This window comes from Sphaerodactylus townsendi, linkage group LG09 (genome assembly GCF_021028975.2).
Source record: "Sphaerodactylus townsendi isolate TG3544 linkage group LG09, MPM_Stown_v2.3, whole genome shotgun sequence".
Taxonomy (NCBI): domain Eukaryota; kingdom Metazoa; phylum Chordata; class Lepidosauria; order Squamata; family Sphaerodactylidae; genus Sphaerodactylus; species Sphaerodactylus townsendi.
In genome coordinates this window covers 16,892,745-16,908,724 of record NC_059433.1, presented here as the reverse complement: position 1 = coordinate 16,908,724, position 15,980 = coordinate 16,892,745, and the positions used below count along the sequence as shown (strand labels likewise).

Here is a 15,980-nt window from a genome sequence, read left to right as displayed (position 1 = left end):
GAGGCTGCTGAGAGCCTGGAGGGCTTAGAGGGGGAAAGGTGGTGGGAACCCGGGGAGAACCGGGAGGGAGGCGGCATGGGTGGCACAGACTGCTGGGAGCCAGGAGGGGAGGGGATTGCTGGAGCCAGCTAACCCCAAAAGTCCAGGATAAACCCTGTGAGGCAACAGGGTAGGGCTGAAGGGGGGATTCCCAGCCTATCAGCCAAGCCAAGCCCTGTGAGGTAACAGGGTAGGACTGAGGGCGAAAGCCATAGCCAGGCGCCCTGTGGGCATGGTTGTTTCTTCGCCCTCCGGGCCAACTGGAAAATCTAGAGTCTGTGGCCAACAACCCCCAGGTTAGGGAAGGTGGGAAGGATAAGACGGCCACAGGTAAAGGGGAGGAGGTGGAGCGCCACACCTGCTCATTCAGGTATTCTTCAGCACACTGTGCCAGGTCCAAGAGCTGATCCTCCCCCCACCCCCCCGACTGGGCTGCACTGAAGATAATGTTAAGTGTCTAAACCAAATATTTAATTTTGAACTTGATCACAGAATTATAAAAAAAAAACCTGAAGTTAACTATCTGGTTCTCTTTACTTAGCTTATATTCAAACAATGATACAATAAAAGCATTAAAAATAATGCTAAAATAGTCCAAACAAAAAAAAGTATATAATTCAATTACACAGCAATCACTGATATCATTATCTTATACATCTGGTGTGTAAACATATCCTCATGAGGCACACATATATATCTGGATTTTCCTCAGAGTATTCAAGAAGAAACACTCCTGTGCAAAGCATGATTCATTGACTCAACTGCTGGCACTTTAACTTTTGTTAATATCCTCAAAGGCAGCTTACGCTTTGAACAATTCAGTGTATATAATCATTATTTGTTCAAAAGGGCCCTATCCTATCTTGGAGGGGAGAAATGTAAATGGACTAATGTAAGCATTAAAGTCTGAACAACACGACCCAAGACAAATGGATAAATTGAGCCAAACTTTGACTGAGGCTATTAATAAAAAAAAAACCACTATAAATCATATAATGTAAACGGGAGAATGTGGCTAATGCTTCAGGAATATCATGAAAGTGGATTTTTAGACATGCTCTTTCATATGCAGTGGTGCAGTTAGGTAATTTTAACCTCTGGTCTTAACAGCTTCCTGCTTGCTGCCTTTCCCCCCTGCCCTGTTAAGGATCCAGATATTCAAGAACCAAAGCATTACCGCCTGCAAACGTACGCACACTCACCTGTTTGTAAATTCAATGATCTTGTGGGAAATTACTCATGAGTAAACATGCACAAGCTAGGGTTCACCAAGTCTGGATATTGTGAACTGACATTTCAAGAGGCAAAACCAAGTGAGTCAATGGGAAATACAGATATTTGCTGTATGTAAATGGTGCTCTTGAGAAAATAGGCTCAGTACATAGTTAAAGTGGATGTAATCCACAACTTCCAAATGGAATTCCTCATACTGTTGTTGTTTAGGCAGAATTGATGCAGGGCGGCATATGAGCGCCTATCCCTGGATGGAACGAAGCTTTGCTCACTTCCTCTCTCTTCCCTTGTCTGCGTTACAATGAAATCCTATGTGTCTTCTCAGAAATAAGTTTCATTTTGGGTGCTGTGTGGTTTCCGGGCTGTATGGCCGTGTTCTAGCAGCATTCTCTCCTGATGTTTCGCCTGCGTCTGTGGCTGGCATCTTCAGAGGATCGCCTGCGTCTGTGGCTGGCATCTTCAGAGGATCTGAAGATGCCAGCCACAGACGCAGGCGAAACGTCAGGAGAGAATGCTGCTAGAACACGGCCACACAGCCCGGAAACCACACAGCACCCAAGTGATTCCGGCCATGAAAGCCTTCGACAATACAAGTTTCATTTTGTTCAATAGGGCTTACTTGAAGCTAAACGTACACAGGATAAACCAGGGCATCTTTTGAATGTGGACACAGGGTGATGGGCACAGTCACAAAATGGCCACAGGAGGTGGAGCAACCTACAAACACAGAGGAAGCCCAAGTGCAGGGGACAAGGAATACATTGGGCCTTTCCCCACTTACGATTTGCGGCGCGCTGCTCCCAGTGCGAGCGATTTCTGCTGCGGGGTTGTGTTCCCCACTGCCCCGTGCTCTGCGTGGGGCTAGTCAGAAGGTGCCATTTCTTCAGCGTCAGAAATGACGCGCACTGAGGGGACGTGAGAGCGCAGAGTTGGGGCGGCTGCGTTGTCGCCGCCCGGACTCGTGGGGAGCACCGCTGGACCACGCGCTATTTGGGGACAGTAGCGTGCAGCAAACGGTAAGTGGGGAAAGGCCCAATTTTAAAAATACACAGGAAAAAAAGTCAGAGAGAGAATAAAACCAACACTGTTACTGACACGTTACTTTAACCTTTCCATCGTCTTTACTTCAAGGTCTGTTCTTAAACATCCCTCGGCATGATTGACATTGTTGTTTCTGCCTTTCCTATACCGACTCTCTTGAACACATCTTGCTCTTCTGCCTGAAGTATAACAGCTTTAGACCCAATTTCTCTGCCTTAGCCTCAGCTGGGTTCTCGGATCTCTCTACCAACGCAAGGATGATTGTTCTGCTCTACAATCCCAAGGCTGAAATAACGGAAATCGTAGCCAAATTTTTGCTGCGCACTTTCAACTAGGTTCCCTTGGCTTCTGTTCGCACTATTTTCACTGTTCTCTATTGGATTTACTCTTTCCTTCCGTCCCCATGCTGTATATGCCTAATAAAGGTATCTGAACCTGAGTCTGCACAGACAATCAGGTCTAAAATTACAAATCAGAAGTTCTCCTGGGCAGAAACCCACCTGCCCCCACCCACTTGCTAAAAACACTTTTGGGGCACAAGGAAAGGTTTGGGTGGGCAGTATGTTGGGGACCCCTGTGATAAAGAATCAGCTGACAAACTGTTGCCACTGCTATTGTCGAAGGCTTTCACGGCCGGAATCACAGGGGTGCTGTGTGGTTTCCGGGCTGTATGGCCGTGTTCTAGCAGCATTCTCTCCTGATGTTTCACCTGCATCTGTGGCTGGCATCTTCAGAGGATCTTTACTTCAAGGATCTTTACTTCAGATCCTCTGAAGATGCCAGCCACAGATGCAGGTGAAACGTCAGGAGAGAATGCTGCTAGAACACGGCCATACAACCCGGAAACCACACAGCACCCCTGTTGCCACTGCTGCCACCACAAACCATGTGCTGCTCCTCTTCCTCTGCTCGTTTCCTGCTGTTGTCACGCTTCCCCTGCATAGCCTAAGGCAGCAGGTGTGTAGCAGCATTTGGAACCCCTCACTAAGCTACCAGTGCAGGGAGTAAGGTTGTAACTGGTAGTGTTCGCTGTATACCCTTTATTTCAGTTGGAATCCCGCATCCTTAGTTTTAACCACCAGCGGACATTAAAATCAAGAGCCAAGGGATTCCTAATTACCCATGGCCCATGGGAGGTCTGCCTGGCCGCAATGTGGGCCAGGGCCTTTTCGTCCTTGGCTTCCTCCTGGTGGAACAGACTCCCAGAGAACTTCATGGAGTTCAGCAGGGCCTGCCAATGGAGCTGTTCCACCGGGCATTCCGTTGAGGTTAGTCCTATGACCACCAGCCTCCCCCAGGGCTATGTGTCATCTTAGCCCATAGATGGGTCTCACTTCTCCCGCTTGGTTTTCGCAGGCTCCACTGAAGCTTGGTTTTATTAATTTGTTGATTTTATAGTTTTTGTGGTTTTATCTAATTATTTTGGGTACTGTCTTTGACTTTAAAATTATGGGTACATTATGCCAAGGCAGTTTTCATGTGATGAAATTTTGTTTGTACATCGCCTTGAGCCAGACCTGGGAGGGGCGATTAATAAATCGAATAAATAAATAAATAATAAAAGCACTGCTTCTCAGAACTGCTTTGTCTATATGCTGATGGATACATAAATGTTTAATCAACAAAGATGTTTTAACTGGCTGACACTCCTGGGTATTGTCCCAGTCGTGGTTTTCTTGACAATGATACTGATATCATGACACTGTGTTGAGTCCCAAAGCAGCTCAAAGAAAAGGAATATTCACAATTAGATGGGCAATATAAATCTACAACCCATCATTTGTCAATCACATGTAGATCTGGTGAAATGATCTGCAAGTGATACAGCAGGAATAAAAAGAGATAAACAGAACAGCAATAAAAAGATGCAGATTTATTGTAGTATACTAGGATGGGAAGGGGCATCTGATTCAACCCTGCCCAGTGCAGGAAATAGAAAGCCAGTAAACAACTGACGTCGCAGCCTCTGCTTGAAGACCTCCAGGGACAGAGAGCCCTCTCATCAGGCTGGCATCTTCAGAGGATCTGAATGGGAGTGGCCTGGCAAGTGAGTAACAATGTCATTGTTACTCACTTGCCAGGCCACTCCTTTTCAGATGCCCTCACCTATTGACCTTTACTCACAGGTATATATACTCCACTTGCTTTCCTTTCCTACTATCAGATCCTCTGAAGATGCCAGCCACAGATGCAGGCAAAACGTCAGGAGAGAATGCTGCTAGAACACAGCCCGGAAACCCCACAATGCTCCAGTGATTCCAGCCGTGAAAGCCTTCGATAATACATTGAAATCTACCTTCTTCTAAATTATGCCTATTAGATGCAGTCTTGCCCCCTGAATCAGCAGAGAACACGTTTCAGCTCTCTTCCATGAAGAGTACAATTAAGTTTTCTTCTTTTCAGGCTGCGCAGACCCATCTACCTTTTCTCATAGAACTTGTTTCTGAGATCCTTCCACCCAACTCTACTCATTGCTCCAAAGCCGTTTCAATCTGTCTGCATCTTTCTTGAAGTGGCGTGTAGAGCTCTCCCTGAGATACGATGAGCACGAAGTAGGGTGACAGATCTGCTATGCTTCTATTAGTTCAACCTGAAATCGCGAGAGTCAGTGTTGTGTAGTGTTTTAAGAGCAGCGGACTCTGATCTGGAGAAACAGGTTTGATTCCGCACTTCAACACCAAAAGCCCACTGGGTGATCTTGGCTCAGTCACGGTTCTCTCGGGACTTTCTCAGCCCACACAGAGGCAGGCAAAGGAAACCATGCCCCAATGTTTATTGCCTTGAAAACCCCGCAGGGTCGGCGTAAGTCAGCTGTGACTTGACAGCGCTTTCTATCACCAAGGCCAGCAAAAAGAGAAGAATGTAAGAAGCTGTAAGAAGCTTGCTGGGTGACCTTAGACCAGTCACACACTCTCAGCCTCAACCCTGGCAAGTATTTGGATGGGAGACCACCAAGGAATACTAGGGGCATGATGTAGAGGCAGACAATGGAAAACCAGCTCCAAATGTCTATTGACTGGAAAACCCAAGTGAGAGCTATAAGTCAGCTGCGACTTGACAGCACACAGGCCCTTTCCGCACTGCGGAAAGGGCGCCCCTGCACCGGCAGGAATTCTGCCGGTGGAGGGGTGGGGGCCGTTCGCACGGGAGCATGCGAGCGCCCCCCGCAGAGGCCGGTGCGGGAGAGGCTGCTCCGCACAGAGCAGCCTCTTCCCCGTCCCCCCCACTCACCTCGTAGCCTTCGTCGCCCTGCTGGACTCCTAAGACCCGGCCACGCTGCACTCTGACCTCCAGGGGTCAGAGGACCGCGAGGGAGGGTCTCAGCAGTCCAGTAGAGCGACGCAGGACGACGAGGTGAGTGGGAGACCGCGCCGGCGGGAAAGCGCTGTTTTCCAAAAACCTCCCTCCAGGAGGGAGGTTTTTGGAGGCAGCCTGACGCCACCCTGGGGGTGGTGGAGGGGAGCCAGGTTGGCGTTGCTGTGTTTTAGCAGCGCCGCCTGTGCGAACGGCTCCCTGGGGACGGCGTTTTTGCCTTCCCCAGGGTGCCGTATATGGCTCGTGCGGAACGGGCCACAGACACATGTACAATCATGATCATTTCCATAACAAAATCATTTATTTGTGTTGTAATTTCAATGGGGAATTAAACAGAGATTTAAAAAAACAGTTTAGAAGAGAAGGGTACTGCTGCCCATCTGGATCAGATGTTGTTATTTATCCTTTTATGTAATATGAGGTAGCAGTTGTAAACAGCATGCAAGTGCTCAGCCAGGATGGTAATTCACCAACAAAACAATACAGATTTTCTATAAGAGTCGCGGTAGGTAACAAAAGTTTCTGTAAGTAGTTTGGTGGAACTGGAGCAACGATAAGGAGGAAACATTTTCCTGTTCTTGGCTCTTTGCTTCCCGGTGAATACAAAGCTTCACCCAGCATCTCTATGAATTCAGATTGGTAAATAAGTGCTAAAAGGGGAACACTGAATGAGGACCTGACTTTTCCTCCCTTCAAAACACAAAAGGCCAAGAAATCAACTGCATGCTTCCTACTTAGCATGAACGCTTTTGTGCCCATGGGTGTGCGGAAAGAAAGCTCTTCGTTACAAAGAAAAAAGGTACCGAGAACAATCAGTCTGGTATATGCGTCTTATCTATTGGAATGATACATTTCGGGAATTAAGCTGCCCCTAAGGTTTGCTCCTCCTCCCCGCCATTAAATTACACTCAATCATGGCATGCAAAAAAGGAGCCCATGAGTTAGCAGCCAGATGTTATCATTACAGGCCTTTGCTTATAAACCGATGCTGAAACTTGAGTGGTTGATGAGACTAGCTAAGCAGTTGTACCTTTGACCTGATTGCATTAAACTTGCCCTATCAATTTAAGCTTAGTATAAACACCATTTCCCAGAGTCCCTCATGACTTCAGTGGTGAGAAGAAGCTGACTAAGCCTAAACATTTTTTAACAGCAATCTTGTCTTACAACACCAAGGGGATTTGCCCTGTATCTGGGGCTTTATAAAACCATATGAACATGCTGAAAGAATTAAAGTCCTTTTAAAAAGAAAAATTGATGGTGACAGTCCTTTCTGAAAACCAGTATGTAGGATGTCAGCAGGACTTGGAAAGTGGCCGAATTTACTTTTAAAAAATAAGACGAATTTGTGTACATTTCAAAGAGTTGCTCCTAAATGTTTTTTTCCTTCAAAAAGTCAAGTGATCAAATCTTATTTAAAGCTACACTAATCTAGATTTTATTTTAGGGCACGAGATAGCACGTCATCTCTCATTCTGGCATTATACTGGAGTTCTGCGTTTCTTAAAGCCCTCCTTCGCATAAATATTAACATGATTCAGGATTCAGAAAAGTTTGTGTAATTAATAAACATGGACATTTTGGGGCTTTTATTATTGTTACTATTAATTCAATTTGTCTGCTACCCTTCCTTTTGTGGGCTCAATCAGTGTTTGCACTCAGTCTCTTCTAATTGACCTCCCTACCAAAGCTCCCATCTTACATGGCTTTTATCGATGCACATCCCATGAGTTCAGCATAGTTTTTCCATGGGTCAAATAGGTCTCCTTCCATTGCTGGTTGATCCCATTCTTCTGTACTGTGCAAGGCTCACAATGTTACAGTACTTGATGCAGTTTATAAAGATTCAGATGTTAATTCCAAAAAGTTGTTAATATCAGTAGGATCAGGGTTGCTCAAGTAGCTAAAGATTCTCTCCCTCTTGGCCTAAGCACGTATGAAATCAGATGAACGTATAAAAGTGACCGCTACTGAACTTCTGCTGGGAAATTGTGTATTCAAATCATATGTGAGTCTCAGCTTTCCTGTGTGACACAGGTCAAATCCCCACTACCATCTTAGCCAGGTTTCAGAACACAAACTAACCAGGTTTGAGGGACGACCTCCCCATGGTTTGTGTGGCAGATTCCGTTTCTGGTGCTCGTTCTCCCCGTTAATCCGCATTCCGGAAGGACCTGGTTGCAAGTGGCATAGACCCCATTAACACAGTTCGGAGCTGATCCGAGGGGAGGGATGAGGGTTGAAACCCTGACTTGTTTCCCGCCCTGGAGTGTGATGCAGAATTCGGGCAACCAATCAGAGCTGCGATGAGCGCGCAGCCTTTCCTTGGTTTCATTTTCGCTTTTGCGATTGGCCAGCAGAAGGGAACGCAAACATTACATAGTCAAACGTGTAACTTTGAATCGTTAATAGTTTACACAGGTAACGATTAACTGTTTGCACAGTTAAACAGTTAAACGTTAAACTTTTACACGCTGGTTTTTTGATCACGCCCCTACAATGTACGTTTCCGCAGTGGGAAAAGGTCCCGCCCCTTCAAGGCATGCCAACCAATCAGGGGAGACCGACGAAGCGAGTTCGCCTGGAAGTGGGGATTGCTAAGAGTTCTGCAACCGGGTGTGTCTGCTGTGTCCTGGCTGCGGTGAGGAGGGAGAAACTCCGATGAAGAAGACACAGTTTCACAACGAACAGGTTTGGATCTGCGTGCAAATTTCAAGTGGGATTCAACCACAGGTCAATTCTGCACAGGCCAAATATATAATCCAATTGGGGCGGGGGGGGGACTTCACACAGGTCCCGCACCCAAAATGAGCCTGCCCTATTTTATTTCCCTCAACTTGGGATTTTTGAACATTGCTAACCAGCGATCCTTTTGAAAAATACTGGGTTGGAGCCACTGCCATGCGAGTGGCCAGGCAGGAGGGGCTTCATTTCCTTCCCTTCCACTGCTCTGTCTACAGTCAGGAAGAATCTGCCTGCTATTGCAGGGAGGCCCCTTTTTCTTTTTGTAATTTTGTGGGTTGCATCTGTATAGCTGTGTAGCTGCAGCCGGTTGTATCTTGGGTAACTGGCATGGCTATGGGAGGTCAATTCTACTTGTCTGCATAGCTAAGCATGTGTTGCTGCAACTTTTTAAAAAGAGAGGTGTCTCTATGCAAAGGCGTGAAAGCAACCCAGACTGTTTCTGTGGGTTCCGATCACTGCCTGCACAGCACAGGAAAACAGGTTCCTTTATTGTAACTTCAACCCATTATACATTTGCTGTGCGGAAACAGCCATAGTTGTGATTTGAAGAAAAGTAAACCATCTTAAATCACATCAGACTCTCAGGAATTTCCCCCTTCCTAGGAATTACTGGAATACTGGCTGTATATTAACATTCTTGTTTCTAAAAATGATTATTTTAATTAATATACCAATGATCTACTTTCTATCATCAGTATTGTAGAAAAGGGACAAAATGAAATAATTTCTTTACACACATATTTCAGTCACAATCATAAAACAATTCCCACTTTATCAATTACAATCATTACAAAATTAAAACATTCACAGAAGGTGATCAAGATGTCAAGGACTCTCAGTAGCCCATGTTCTTAATCTTAACTGAATTCTAGAGTCACATTGGAAAACTCAGTATTTTGACGTCCATTTGTGTGAAATATAAGTTTATTCACAAACTTAAAAACTTGGGTTACCAACTTTAGTTCCTGCTCCTAGTTTCTTCAACCATGGTTAGCTCAATTTCAAACACCCTAGGTACAGTGACCAGGTTGAATGGGTCATTAATAAAAGACACTGTTTACTTCAGTGATTTTTAAAAATTGGCACGTGTTTTAGGCAAAGGTGTTTTGCTTTTACTCCTCTTCTGAATCTTTCTTGTCAAATCGGCAAAATCTGTCTTTGTCATACTCATTTCTGAAAGTGGTCGTCTGTAGATAATGCTTTTTAAAAATTGAGATCCACATTTCTAGAACGTTTGTAATGCGTACAACAATAATAAGAATTACCATATTAGGACAGCTAAAAACTGGGGGGAACAATGTCCAGAGAAAGTTATGGAAAATGAGAAGGTCAATATTTATTTATTTATTTATTTATTCATTCATTCATTCATTCATTCATTCATTCATTCATTCATTCATTCATTCATTCATTCATTCATTCGATAAACCGCCCTACCCCCAGAGGGCTCTTGTGGAACTTTTGAAACCAAATGGACAAAGTGTTGGCACACAATATACTGGACATCACAGTCATTGAGGAGAAGAAAGTGACCATCATCGACATAGCTGTACCAGGTGACTGCAGGGTCATTGAAAAAGAACATGAGAAGGTCACTAAATACCAAGATTTGAAAATTGAGATTCAGTGACTATGAGGTCATCCCTATGGCAACTGGCATCCTGGACGCCATTTCGACAACGCTAGGGCGGCACTTGAAACATCTTCACATTGACAAAATCAACATCTGTCAGATTCAGAAGGTAACCCTACTGGGATCTGCATGAATACTATGCCAATACATTACAATGTCCTAGGTCTCTGGGTGAGGCTCAAACTGTAATGAAAGGCCAACAACCAGCTAAAGAACTGGCAACTGTAATATTAAACAAAAGTAAATTATAAGAGTTTGTATTTATACTCCACCTTTCTCTCCTGTAAGAGGACTCAAGGCAGCTTCCAAACTCCTTTCCCTTCCTCTGTTCTGTCACATGAGAATGCAAATGTGATTGTGGCCCAGGTTTAAATCATGGCCTTAGGAACTGGTATTAACAATAATAATAATCAGGTAAATGCCAAAAAATAATGCATACTTTTTGACAAAGGCACATCTGTGAAAGGTGTTGAGGCAGGGGCAGAGGTAGGAGAAAAGATAACTGCTCCCTCCCAAATGAAGCAGGCTTTTGCCAAGAATTTTTACAACCAATAAAACAGGGTCCCCCCCCCCCAAAACTCGAAACATTAAAATGTAATTAGCACAATTTTATTGTATGGGTGTGATGTACAGTTACTATACTGGCCAAACAACCATCCGAAAACCTGGAAAACCCACAACATCCTAACCATCTGAAGTCCTTTGAACACGGAAAAAAACTATAAAATAACTGTTACTGTTATTATTGAATCAAAAGCAGATTCCTGGTAGGTTAGGACAGGTCAATATCTGTCAAGCTGAGGACCAAACAAACACAGCAGGGATTACTAGTAAAGGCAAATCTGTTAGAATGGCTCTTCCTGAAAGCTTCAGCATTCGATTTGATCTCATCAGACAAAGGCAAACACCTTAAATCAAAATGCAGATTCTCCCCCACTCCCTTTTCCTGTACTTTGCTTATTCTTTGAAATTAAACAGGAGGGTCCACAATAAAAATAGATATTTTCCTTTGAAAAAAAATAAAAATAAAATCCGGGTCTTTAAAACGTTTATATTTGAAATCTGTCCATACATTAGATGACTGCTACTTTTCAGCTACGCTTTATTCCTGCACTGGATACTTAATTAAAACCCAGTTCCACTGGGAGAAAAAAAGAATCATATTACTGATTTCAGTGGGCCCAGATCTTTTAAACTGATCATATAGATAATTCCTAAGCAAGTATGGCTCCCTCCAGACCAAAGAAAGCTTAACCCAATCTAAAAAATGCCTTGCTGAATCAGGTCAAAGGTACATCTATTTCAGCATTCTGTTTCCAACAGCTGCCAGCCAGATGCTTTTGAACATCATAGCAGAATGAGGAACGTGATGATCTTCCCTGATTGATAGTCTCCGGCATCTTGTATTCAGAGGTACACTGTTTCTGGACAGAGAAGTTCCACACAGTGGTCACCTTTGATATAGTTACCCTCAATGCATATCTGTCCTATTTAGAGGTTACCTGATTTTGACGTTTCCAATTCAAAATTCACCTCCAAAATGCAAACACATGGACAAAGATATGTTTTATCAGCCTACCAGAAATGTCAGCCTTTGTTGGCATTAAAGAAATTCCAGTTATTAGGCTGTGGTGAGAGAGAAAGCAAACAGCAGGCAATCAAGCTCTTGAAGGTAAAAAGAAGGTAAATTTATGCATGACACAGAAATATTTACAAATATTTCCCATATATACAATAGCCATGCATTACCTGGAGAAATAAGATACAGCTTTGTAGCAAACCTCAAGATGCCCTTTTTGCCTTTAATAAGCCAAAATACAACATACACGGCAAAAATATTCCAACGTAAGCAAGTAAGAGGCCAGAAATTATCCACACTTTCATTTCCACCACTGCATTTTTTCTACATTAGGCATTTCAAAAGCAGATGCCACTTGATGGTGATGCTATGCCCTGAGGTTCTACTTAAACAATTCCTTTTTAAACTGTCTCTTCACACTGTCTACTCTACACAGTGAGAATTCACTGAGTTTCATTTTCATAAACAATCTCTGATTTAAGACTCCCTCACCTTTCTTTCAGCTCTAACTCTCAAAAGCTGAATGCTACTCAACGTTTTTGTGAGCCACACAGCTGCAGGGCTTTTAGAAATTCTATTTAAAGTAGCTGATTTCGAAGTAGCTTCATTCACAAACACAGAGATCTTAAGATGATTCCAGCAGCTCAGTGTGAAGGATACGCTGTGCAATCTAGGATGCTATAGGCAGACCCTGGCATCCAAATTAAAATGAAACTAACTTGGCTTTTTTATTTTTTGCTTACAATACTACTTTTAAGTATTAATTAGTTTAGCTACAAAATCTAACAAAGCGAAACAACAGCGGCTCAGATAAGATGTATACAAGTCAGAGAAGACACAAACGAGGTAATAGGTGATTTTTTTCTTTTGTGGGTTTCCTTCTTTTTTCTTGTTAGCAATGCAAAATCAACAAAAATAGAAAAGTCACAAACAAATGTAAAAGATCACTATGCTCTCAGAAGTATTAAGAAGGATATAAAAGTTAAGATAACTTCCCTTGTAAGTAGAAGCCTTGCCCAAATGAAATTGAAAAAAGCACAACCTCTGGCAAACCTGTACTGATCTACGATCAGACAAAGGAGGATTTTGAAGAACAAACTGCTAAAGATGGGGAAACTACTAATAAATACCAGCTAGCTGGGCAGCATGTAAGTGGATAATCTAGGCAGAAAAAAGGGGAAATGGGGAAATAAGAGAAAATATACATTAGTGACTGCTTTCCAATGCAGTACCTGAAATTTACAAACACATTTAGAAGAGACTGATTCAGGTTGAGGCGGACTGGCCAGGTTTCAAAGCTAGCGAGGGCATATTACCAGATTGCTGCCGTGAGCCAGGAGGCCTTTGTCACCCTTTGCTTTTAGGGTAACTCGTTGGCAATGTGAATATGCACCTACGTTGTTGAGAATGTTCGTTAGAATGACTCATCTTAGTGCTCATACTGGACACCTTTCTTAAAAAGGGATTTTGAGCCATGAGAAGATCAAATTTAGATGAAATGAGGCCAAGAGAGTAAGAAAGTAGGAATGTGCCAGAAGACAACTTCTCTGATGACAAAAAAAAGAACTGAGGGAAAATGACGCCTCTCATTCACAGTGCGCAACAGTTTCAGTGGAAAAACATTACCTTGCTTGCTGGCGGAGGGGTTATTTGGGGCTGCCCCATTTTAAGAAGGATATCTTGGCCCTGGAGCAATCAATATAGCAAGAGGCTGCTGGACCATTCTCCTATAGGCCGTTTCCACACGGGCAATTCATGGCAGCCTGGAGACGGTAAAAACACCGTCTCCAGGCCGCCATTCGCAGACGTGGGGCAGAGCTGCTTACTTGGCAGCGCGACCCTCAAGCAGCCTCGCCGAAGAGCATGAAGCCAGCGTTTCCCCAGAGCGCTTCCCAGCGCTCTTTTTTGGGAAATGCCGGCATGAAGCCGCTGCCGAACGAACGGCAGCGGCTTCATGTCATACTTCCCCACCTCGGCACTCCACCTTGTCCCCAGGCCTCCGGTTCGCGTTACCGTCGAGGCCTGGGGACACTTCCGCCCTGGCGCCGGGCCGCTGGAGTCAGGTGCTTAGGGAGCCAGGGGGGCATGTCCCCAGGCCTCGGCGACACGCTGGAGGCCCAGGGACAAGCCGGGTCGGCTGGGCGCCGGCGCTCTGCGGCGCCGGCTGCCCAGCTGCTTCAAGGACCATCCATGCGGACGGTCCCAGCGTCTTCGGGTCGGCGCGCAATGCGCCGACCTCGCCGTTTCCGCCGCCATGCAGAAACGGCCATAGAGAAAATGTCAAGATTGAAGGTGTCATCACGGGGATTTATATAATTATGAATGGTATTGAAAAGGAAATTTTCAGAGTTCTTTCCCTCCCAGCCAATCTGTTTCCAAAATAATTTCATGCTATTATTCCTTGTTAAAACTTGTGTTTCAACAATAAACACACCAACATGAAGACTTATTTATATGTGACATTTCCTGGATTACACCTACTTAGTATTACTCCATCTTATGCTAGTGTAGCAATAGTATATTAGTAAATGGAATAACTCTATAGTTAATTGGCTTTACTGCTGTAAAAGGAATGTTTTACAGTTGTGGAACTGTGCCTTACAACAAAGCAGGAACACTTCACAAGGATTCTTGGAATTGTTATTGCTAAACAAGATTAAGACCTATTGTCAGCATGCATGTAATGAGTCAGGGAGGGTGTCAGTATAAACAAGCTTGGAATATACTTCACCTTTTACATCCAAACAATTAATTGACTTATGTTTGAAAGATATTAAAGAGGACATGGGTTAATGACTGTACAGTTTTATTATTCTTGCATACACATTATGTATGTGTGGGAAAAGCTGGTAATTTAAATTTTATGTAATTAGATTAGGTGGAGTAAATGCAAAATATGTGTTATTTAGACTACACAGGTGTATCCTTCAGTTATTGAATAAAATGCAATTCTATTGCCTCGAACAAATGCACTTAACGTCTGAAGTACTTCAGACCTCCAGATGTAAAATTTATGTTGGAAGAAGGTGTAAATCAAGACATAAATAAGGGTTGTCACTGTCAACCCAGTTCCAGTTGCGGCAGAAGAATTGGGTGGGGGTGGGGACTTCAAAACAGGGTTACATGATGTCACTTTTAGCCAGGAACACAGAAGTGATGTTACCAAAATGCAGCAAACTTTGGGATTTTCACCAATGTCTGTGGCAAAAACCATAGAGAACAGAAAAAAATCATAGAATGTTGCCATGGTGAACCAACATTGTGGTGGTGTGTGATACTGTCCCCCTTCCCCCCAATTTCTCCCTGCTGCTCCATGGAGCACTAGCACGGAAAGGAAATGGGCTAACATGGGTATGCTTTTGAGGAAATGGCAACCATTTCAGTTTCATTAATCTTGTATGGTTAGTGCAGATTCTAGGGAAACAAATCCCACTATTAATTTTTTCAAAGGCTACAAACATTAGTCAGATTAACTAATGTTGGAATAACACATTAAAATGGGATGTGACTGAAAAAAATTGCTGCTGAGATAGTAAAACTGTGATCTCTTCTTCCTCATGCATACCATTAGAGACACCTTTTGTTTAACTTTGCATCCAGAGCTAGAAATGATTTTGTATTTGGTGACATTACTAGAGTTTTCCTTCAATCAATGGAAGCACAGCAGGCAAATGAAAGCTGTCAACTAGCGTCAGTGTCAGCTATATCTTAAAATCTGGATCACCCACATTGCTGATGAGATTTGTAATTCTCTAATTCTGGAGCCGTTGTTGTTTTAATCCATTTTTTCTTTCCAGATTTCAGATTGAATAAGAAAGGAAATAACTACTGGCCAATCCTTCTAATAACAACCAGGAACCTGTAATTAAGTGGCAACAATTTTTGAGGGCTTGTGAGGAATCGAGGGACGGCAGAGGAGATGAGCATTTGGGAAATTCCCCTTCCGCATAATGCAACAGCATTCTAATTGAGATGAAGACCTGTTCAGCCACCAAGTTTGGAATCTGAATAGTTTCACCTCTAATGTGAACTGCCATGCAGCATTGATTTGCTGTACTGCATTGGCTGCTGACATCCGTGACTCATTTCGCTCTGAATTTGGGTGGAAACTTGGAATGTGGGAGGCATGCCCCTTGGTATGTAGGCACCAACCCTACTTCCATCACACATTCAAGCAGAGCTGTTCCCAGATTCTAGTTTCATTCGTTGTATGTGCAGAAGATTAATCAGGAGTTCTTCTTTGGTCTTAATACATTTCCCTCCCCCATATCTTTTAGTTCCGTAGGTTCAGAGCCCTTAAAAGTGCATAGTATTCTAATTGGGGGGGGTACTTAGGGCTCCCAGCCTCCAGATGGGGGCCGGAGATCTCCCAGTATTACTGCTGATCTTCAGATT

At 43.7% G+C, this 15,980-nt stretch overlaps 1 protein-coding gene across 1 annotated transcript in view; it reads right to left on the bottom strand.

Moving 5' to 3' along the window:
* The window catches only part of GMDS (GDP-mannose 4,6-dehydratase), a 361,677-nt gene that overhangs the window by 38,878 nt on the left and 306,819 nt on the right, over nucleotides 1–15,980 (bottom strand). The window lies entirely within an intron of this gene.